Source organism: Nicotiana attenuata, chromosome 6 (genome assembly GCF_001879085.1).
Source record: "Nicotiana attenuata strain UT chromosome 6, NIATTr2, whole genome shotgun sequence".
NCBI classification, from domain to species: Eukaryota; Viridiplantae; Streptophyta; class Magnoliopsida; order Solanales; family Solanaceae; genus Nicotiana; species Nicotiana attenuata.
Window position 1 is genome coordinate 21,912,790 of NC_031994.1, and position 9,150 is coordinate 21,921,939.

Genomic DNA, 9,150 nt, shown 5'->3' on the forward strand with positions numbered 1-9,150 from the left:
TCAATAATATAAGCATCTTTAACATTTCTACGAATAGAGTCATTTATGGAAGTTGTGTATTTTTCCGTTTCGTTTGTGTTATATGGATCATGCCAAAAAGAAAGAAGGGAGGGCCTTAACATACCTGTCCCTGAAATCATTTGAACGACTCTGCTTCTGCGAAATTTACACACCAAATTTGGCTTTGAATTTTTGTTGAAATTTAGACGAACTGCTTCTGTTCTTGCTTTAGAACTTAAATGTTCTTTCTGTTTGAATGAGTAACGTGACTTGGATGCAAACTAACTGAAGTGTTTGAAATGAATTAGAGCAACCTAACCAAGACTTGAAGTGTTCTTTCTGTTTCTTTAAAGTTTGGAAAGACTAACTTTGTTTTGGAGTCACTTTTGATTCACATTGGATTTTTGCAGATGACTTGGTTAGTCAGCCATTCTTATTTGTCTAGGTGGCAATAAGTGACTACTTAGTCACTTTTTTTACCTTGGTGGATTCTTGCCACGTTGATTGGGGATACTTATTAAGTTTTTATCCATTTATTAGATAATCGGATAATGCCCCGTTACCCGGTAATTAACCAATTACTCGCATAATTTAAAAATTGCCCCAAATTACTTATAATTCTATTTATTTTTTAAAATACTTCATATATACTTTATATATTATACTACCGTGGTCATATGGTACCTTGCATGGTACCATTTCATAATTATCGGGTATTATCGCTCGACCCGTATTTTATTCCAAATTGACCACTTTCAACGAAACTCGTTTTCTTTAATCCGTGTACCCCTTTATCCTTCATAACACTTATTTATCGCTTGTTAATATGATAACGTCAAGATGATCTCATCCCCGATTCTACGTCGGTTAACCGAAGACGAAACTTTTGACGTACGAAAATGCAAGATGTAACAGTTATGTTACATTGTAGATATTCTTCCCATCTATTGTTTATTCGACAAATCCCCTCTTGTATATATTCATTTTACTTTCCGCAAATTTTTTGTTCTTAGCTTCTTATTTGTGATTCGTAGCTTCTTGTTTTGAAAGTTTGCAATAAACCTTTAGTTTTCTTAATGCCACGGTTCTTTCCAAAGGTGGAGTGTTGTGTGAACCGAGTGGCTCTTCCCAATGATGGATGGCGTGACAACCTTCTTAATGGTTTGAGTCCGTTTTTCTTTTTGTTTTTAGTAGTTAGTAGTCAAGAGTGCCTCAAGCAAAGCTTCACTTGGGCCTAGCACATTTGCCTTTGATCTTATGGTAAAAAATAATTTATTGTGTTTAGGATGGTGAGAGTCGTGACCTTGAGACTCTTGTGTTGACCGATAACCATCAAGTGGTTTTTCAGGACCATTGTGTGCTCAAATCTTATCTAAGGTCGTTATGGGCCCCCGACTCTGTGTCTTTAGCAATCTCATAGCTTGTGTGGTGAGTAATCGCATTGTAAGTCCAAGTCCCGAGCCATTGGTCTAGAACTTGCCCTGAATGTTTGTTGAGGCGAAATCCTAAGTGAATTTTGATTTGAGACATGATTATAGGCTCTCCTTGGTCCAAATGATAGTTAAACACATCCATATCCTACCAATGATAAGATCCCTAGTCAACCCTTTTGAGCCTTAGACATTTTTCCTTCAAGAACCATAAAGATACCCTCTCTTGGCACCCGATCTTTCCTTTAGCACATGGCAAAAGTATAAGTTTTGGGGAGAGACAAGGATTGCAACAAGATGGTAAAAAGGCACAAAAATGAAGAAAAGGAAAGGCAATGAAAAAGAAAGAAAAGCAAAAAAGACAAAAAGAATGTTCAAAGTGAAAAAGAATAAAAAGGGATTCAAGAAAAGCAAAGAATGAAAGGTGTGGAAAGTTGAAAAGGAGAAAATGTTTGAAATGCATAAGAACGAGTGACAGTGTGTCTCTCTAACCCCTTAGAAAGAATTGAAATGACTCAAAGAGTCAAGAGAATGTGTGCCAAACGAATCAAAAGAAGTGCTTAAAAGAAGATGGGACCTACTTAGACCAAAACATTTTCTACCCTGAACCAAAAGGCTTCATAATGTCTCCACAAAAGCCTATATGATCTTGAGTTGAATAAAGCTTACATTAGTGGATACTCACATAAGGGGCAAGCATATGGTACCTAGAGCCGGACTTGTGACTTTTTTCTTGAGAGAGATGAGTGAACTTCCATTGACCTCGTTCTGAGTGACACTATTCTAAAGGTGAGGTTTGCTTAGGGAGAGTTGAGGATGTGTGAGTTTGGGTTCCACAATGACCGAAGTAATAGAAAAGAGTTCTTTGATGTGTTGAGTCAACTCTTGATGCTCTTGTGTCGCACTTAATCCATGTTGTTTCAAAGAGTAAAAGTTTTTAATGATTCATGTGTATTAAGGGCAATTGTTAGTCCCAATTGAGGCTAGTTGAGGTCACTTTAGGACAACTGAAATTTTCTTGGGCATTCTTGTTTACCGTGAAAATGGTAACAACAATTAAATTTATAAATGGGATTCTAAAAATACGTGATCCATTCCCGAGCTAGTTTGCAAGGGTGATTAGTGCTAAAACGTGGAGTAAAACAGTAAAGATCGAGTTAGCCAAAAACGATAATCGAACTAGTAAGGGGACGTTCCCGGGCTTTGAGCAAGCCAGTAGATACCTCTGGGCCAGGCCTCGAGCCTATCTCGGTCTTATCGAGGGTAGTCGGGAAGGGGATAACAGGTAAGTATATATATAAACAAGGCTTTATATCGTCAATCTTGAGCTAAATGATGAAGAACAAACGAAGAACAATAAAATGCTAGAGCGACCTCGGGGTCGAAGAACACTGATAACTTAGAAGAAAGAGAGAGAGATGTTATTGCTTATTGGAGAAGTGGAGCAACATCCGCCCCTTACAAGGTGGGGTGAGTCCCCCTTATATAGGAGAGGGGACCCAGTAAAGTATGTATATATTATTTACAAGAGTAGAAAGATGGGATGGCCCAATGCACGTCACCTCAGTAGGCTACAGATAGACCGGCCCTGTCAGGTGTAGCCATGTGCTTCGGAGACCTCTTCTCTCACCCTGACCTCGGGCCCCGCTTCGTTCGATTCGGACCTCGATGAGCCTTAGGACGGGAACTCGATCGTGGCCTTCCACCCTCGAGGTCTTGGGGAAGGCTCCCAAAATTGTCTTGATAGCAAAAATCAAGTCTTCTGATTTTACCGTGTACAGATAATCTCCGCGTTTCTCATGACGAAGTGATGGGAAACGATTCTGACACTCGACTCCCCTCGGTCCACCTACAGTATCGCCTCGCCATCTCCAGGTATTCCTCTCTCATCGAGGACGCCGTCTCCAGAGCGAAGCCCTTCGACTCTCCAACACCGTAACGACATTCCTCGCCCTTTGCATTAACGGTTCCGAAGTGGTCGCCATAACTGAAGCAGAACTAACAAAATAAAGCAAAAAAGAACAGATGCTTTTCGCACTTTAGAAGATAGGGAGCCCTATGCCGAAACGGAAGAACAGCTGCCCAAAAATAGTGAAGTCTCACAAAAAGGCCGAAGCCACCCCTCTTATATACGAAAGGCAGCGGCGAAGTCACCTACCGGACGTAAGCTCCAGGAAGCCAATAGCCTCGATACGGATCGACGGGTCAATACCCGACCCAGGAAACATCCTACAACAGACGACCAAGCTCAAGGATCCACGCGAATCATCTCCATGTTCCAGGTAGTGTTTCACATTTGGAGCCTCCGTCCACCAAGAAGCAGGGTCGCGATGAGCTCCATGTTGATACCCAATTTTTTCCTGTATTTTTTTAAATATACAAAATACCCTCAAAATAGCCTATATAGGCATATATAAGTACATCCCAAGGTCCTATTATTTTTCCTTAATTTTTCAAAGATTTTTAAATCAATTTACTGCCCTATTTTATCAAGAAAAACCCAATGATGGTCCCTAAAATTATCATTTTTGGTGATTCATTTATTGGATTCTTATGTTTGTACCAAAATATGGCTAAGATATTTTTTACACATTTTTATAAATTTATTTGGAATTTTTAAGGATAAAATTGCATAATTGCAATATTAGCCATTTTTAAGTTTAAATCCGTCTCATATTTATAAAATGGGATTTTATATTTTTAAATTAATAATTATATATTATAAGACATTTTTGTACTTTTAATTTGTTTATTATTTTTTATAAATTAAGAGGGAAAAAGAGGCTATTAAACATATAGCCACATTTGGCTTTCTAATTTGGCCTAATTAATCCCCAACCCCCAACCCAAATTAGACCAATCCAATACCCAGCCCAATCCTAATTATCCACCCGACCCACCTACCCCATCCAATCTGGAACGTTGATCATTCAGATCAACGGTCCCCGTTTAACCTACCTAACTTAAACCAAACGACCCCCCAATACCCCTCATTTTTCCCTCACTCGTCTCTATCTCTCTAACCTCTGGTTCTCTCTAGAACCTTCCCCACCCCCTCCTCTTCGATGAATTTTGTTCATCTTCTCCGGTCACCCTCTAAACTAGATCTATGGTGGTTTCACCACCCACCAAGCCACTTATGGCTCCTCACGTTTGGTTGACTGAAGCTCCATGACTCGACCATAAAGGGTTATGTCCAGACCTCTGTCGATTCGAGTTCCACGGCCATCTCCGGCCCCGTTCAGGCAAGCTATGTCTATTTCGAAGCCTGGTCTCGACTCCTTTTGCTTAGATCCAAGCCTTTCTCGTCGTTTGGGTTCCTCTGAAAACCCTAGTTTTGAGGTTTTTTTGATCTCTTTAGATCTGTTCCATATCCATGCTTTCCTTAAGATTTTAAACGATTTTCCTGGCTTTTCTTTCAAAAAACTACTTTCAAAACCATTTCTTTTCCGATCTAGGTTTTTTCTGAGAGTATTCAAATGTTTCTCTGACTTTCTTTTTGTGTGTATTTGCCTCTATTGTGTTCTTGTATTTTCTTCTACCATGTTCTTGTATGCTTCTTCTACGGTGTTCTTGTATGCTCCTTCTACTGTATTTTCTTATAATGTGTTCTTGCATGCTTTTTCTACTGTATTTTCCTCTACTATATTCTTGTGTGTTTCTCCTACTGTATCTTCCTTTACTATGTTCTTAAGTGTTTTTTATTAAGTTCCACACACTGAGTTCTGGTTAAGCTTCTTCTGAAAAACGTCTTAATATGCTTCTCCTACTGTTCTTATCTATTTTCCCATTATGTTTCAAATTAGTTTCTTCTACTCTGTTTCCTTTGAGCTCTTCTACTGTGTTCTGCATGTTACTTTTCTATCATGTTTCTCATGAGTTTCTGTTGCTGAAAGAAACATGTTAGAAGTTTCAGTTCTTTTCTGAGACCTCTGAACGTGTTTCAGTTTAATTACTTGCCCTCTCATCTTTGCACTCGAGTAATGGTGGAAACCCTAGAATTTGGGGGTTCTTCCAAGTTTGGCTATGTGATTTGCCTGAGCTAGGGTTTTATTTCAAAACCCCCAACTCTTCAGACCAATTTCGAGTCTCTTAACTGAGTTGGGGCATCCTTGTCTTTCATACGACTCTGACTTTTGCTAAACTCTCCTAAACTCTTTTACACTGGATTCTTCTACTGATTTTACAATGACACGACATCTTCTTACTTGCTTGACATGTCTGTATGCTCTTTATATGTGATGAACTTCCCTCTAAAATGGCTTTCGAATTTGTGATTAGTTCAGACTCCCTTCTAAATAGGTCTGATTGATTTTCTTTCCTTGTTTGCTGATTTTCCCTGTGACTCGACTTAAGTTAAAAACCTTTCTCAACTTTTCTGACTTGGTTCATTCATACAAAATCTCTGACCTCTGATTTACTGGCTACTAATTGATTTTCTTACCTTAATTGTACAACCGCGTATTTCAAAATTCTGTACTTAAATAAAACTTCTATGTATTTACCCCTAATTGCCTACTTTGCACAAAGTGCTTACTTTAATTTCTTTCCTCAAATAGTTTTTACCCGTTTCTGAATTCCTTAATTAAGAGAAGTCTTGTGTGATTGATTCTTAATTGATATTCATTTCCTTAACTGCTTTCTCGTCTTATTTCTGTCTGATTTTCACACCATAAAGGCACGACCCTTTCACAAACTCAACATAATTCACAATCCTTCTGAACTCATACTCACACACAATAGTGTTCTCCCTTCTTGTCTGCACAGTGGCCTGTTTACAAGACCTACTGCTTTTCTCTATTTGTTTCTTTGAAACTGGTATGTCCTGATTTAAGCTTCAGCATCACAACAATGTGTTTATTTACAACTTGTGTATCCATGTCTACTTACTGTTCCTGTAGAGTTTAATATTTAAATTAGCATGCTGATTTCTTTCTGCCTGTTTCTGTTATGAATCCCTATTCCCTACCCCATTTATGTGTTTGAGCTATGGTTTAAGACATGGCAATATGTAAGTTATTGTCCATGAATTAAACTTGATCCTTTGGGATCCCAGCCTCTAAACAATGTGTTCTAACAGGCTTATGGGTATGCTAGCACTCCCTATTGCTTGGTATGACCACAACCTGCTCTTGCTTCTTTCAACTTCCCTATTTCCCCTGCACCCTTATGTGTATTTATTTGTAATTGTTTCCCTTTCCCCTTCCCCCTTTCAGCATTCTATTTCTGCACTTGCACTCTCTCTTAGTCCCTAAGTTCTGCCCCCCTCTTGTGAGCCTTGCCTTGGGACCTTGAGTTCCCTCTAAACTTGGACACTTGAGGGCTAGCCCTTCCACACTGCACTATGTCTTAATCTGGTGATACATTTGGGTGTGAGCACTGCCCAGAGTCCATATGAGACTCTTAGGGAACTCTGACATATCCAAATGGGAGAAAGGCTTTGGATCATGATCGCATTGGAGTTGGTTTACTTCATATTTCAGACGGGAAGTCTGAATCAGGCTCTCCTTGGTTGTACTTTTAATTTCTGATGTATTCTTTTATTTTTCTGGGCTGTAATAATTTGTAATAAACTCTTGGGGATGGCTAGTGAAAAAGGGAGGGATAACTATGTATACAAAGGGTAGATATACTGCCTATAGGTACTTTCTGAATTTCTGCACTCTCATATAGATATCCTGTCTATAGGTACTTTATGAATTTCTCCACTCTCATATAGATATCCTGCCTATAGGTTATTTCTGAATTTCTGCATCCTCTCATATAGATACCATGTCTGTAGTAATTCTGCATTTCTCATATAGATACCATGTCTGTAGGAATTCTACATTCTCTCATATAGATACCACGTCTGTAATTACCCGCAAATCTGAATTCTGCATATAGAAAATATGCCTATAGGTCTTTCTGAATCTCGCATATCCATTCTTCATTAGGCAATCATGTTTATAGGTCTTAATCAATCAACTGCAATTAGATATCATGTTCATAGGCTCAGCATCTAGATATCATGTCCATAAGGTTTCTGCATTTCCCCATGTCTATAAAAAGGTTTAAAATCAACAACGCATAGAAAGCATGTCTATAGGAGCATTTAATCAAGTCTGAATCGCTTCACTCGCATATAAGTCTAAAACCAGTAATAATGACGTACCATCAGTTGCAGAACTTATGATCTCGCGCTAAAGCTTGCCTTTCTTTAGTGACTGACAACTTTTCTCAAATCAGTATGTATTCACTTTACTTTATTGTTTCTGAAATCAGTAGATATCATGCCTATAGGACCCTCGTCCAACACTTAGGTAAACCATAGGGTAAGTTTTATAAACTGAATCAGATTTTTATTAGCTACAACCAGCAGGGAGGCCTGATTCGGGCTTCTTATCTGAACTATGTAACAAATCAGTCTGCCTCAACCTTTAAGTTTTAATCAGACCCTAAACAGTATGTGAAAGACATGCTAAATTATGTGCTTCTCTGTCAAAGGAGGTATATCTGAGCCTTTTACTTGTTATGTGCTTCCCCCAACTTGCTATACGTGTTTTTGTATGTCGCCTTAGAGTTTTGCCTTTGAAACTATAAACAAGCCTAATATCCCTTCCCTTTAGGATAGTAGTCCTAAATGCCTCCGGGATTGATAGGATTGGGGTGTGTAATAGCATGCAATAAGTAAACGAGACCATTCCGAGCTTTAATACCCTAACGGGGTGGGAAAGGGTAGATATGGATATGATGACCACGCGATAACATCACGTGTAGCCCCTCACTGAGGAGTGATTACCGGATGTTGTGTGGGGTGATCCATATTATTTATAAACCTAGGACCCCCCTCCCTTTGTTTCTTTGTTTCTTTGCTTCTTCTCCAATTTCAAACTATTTCTTTAAGAAAAATTAGCTTTCTTTTGGTTCTTTCTAACTTTGTTTATTTGTAACCATTATGTGAAAATCCCCTCTTACTTGAAGTCTTTATTTGCCTATGTGTTATTCGCGCTTAAGTTCACAACAATAGTTTGGCCGGGAACCACACTAGTGGATCCTGAGGGGCGCCTAACACCTTCCCCTTGGGATAATTTCAAGCCCTTACCCAATCTTTGGTTATTCAAATCAAACCCTTCTTAGTGTCCTAATGCACTTTAATCATTAGGTGGCGACTCTTCAAATCAAACCCAATTCCCCAAAAGGGAACGATTTGTCCTCCCAAATGTCATAAACCCGATTTCGCGAGAAAAAGGGGGCGCGACAGCATGACGACTCTGCTGGGGACTTCTTTTAGGATTTTACCATTTCAGGCTATTATTGTGACTTTACGCTTCTTTATATGTCCTTATTTGCTTAATGCGTTCAAGAATTTAATTCCTTCCTCTACTACAAAACTAACTTGTCTTTTTGTTTCTTTCCCTTATTTCTTTTACTGCTTTCCTTTACTGCCTCCCTTTATTACTGTTTTAAATTATTGTAATTATTGTTTTATGAACGTGCAAATACGTGACAACTTGTTTAAATTATTGCAACTGCATGTTTTCAACATCATATTCCACTCGTGCCAAACAAAATACCATAGCAACGCTTATAATGAGTGGTTGCGCTCTTCTGATATTATCACCCCCTAAATCCGGCAAAGGCATATTTGCGGTAAAACCAGTCGATCAACGGTGTAGTTGACGGTTCCGCGCCTTTCCCTCTTGAGTTGTCCGCTCAAGGGTACCAGTCTAAAACCCCA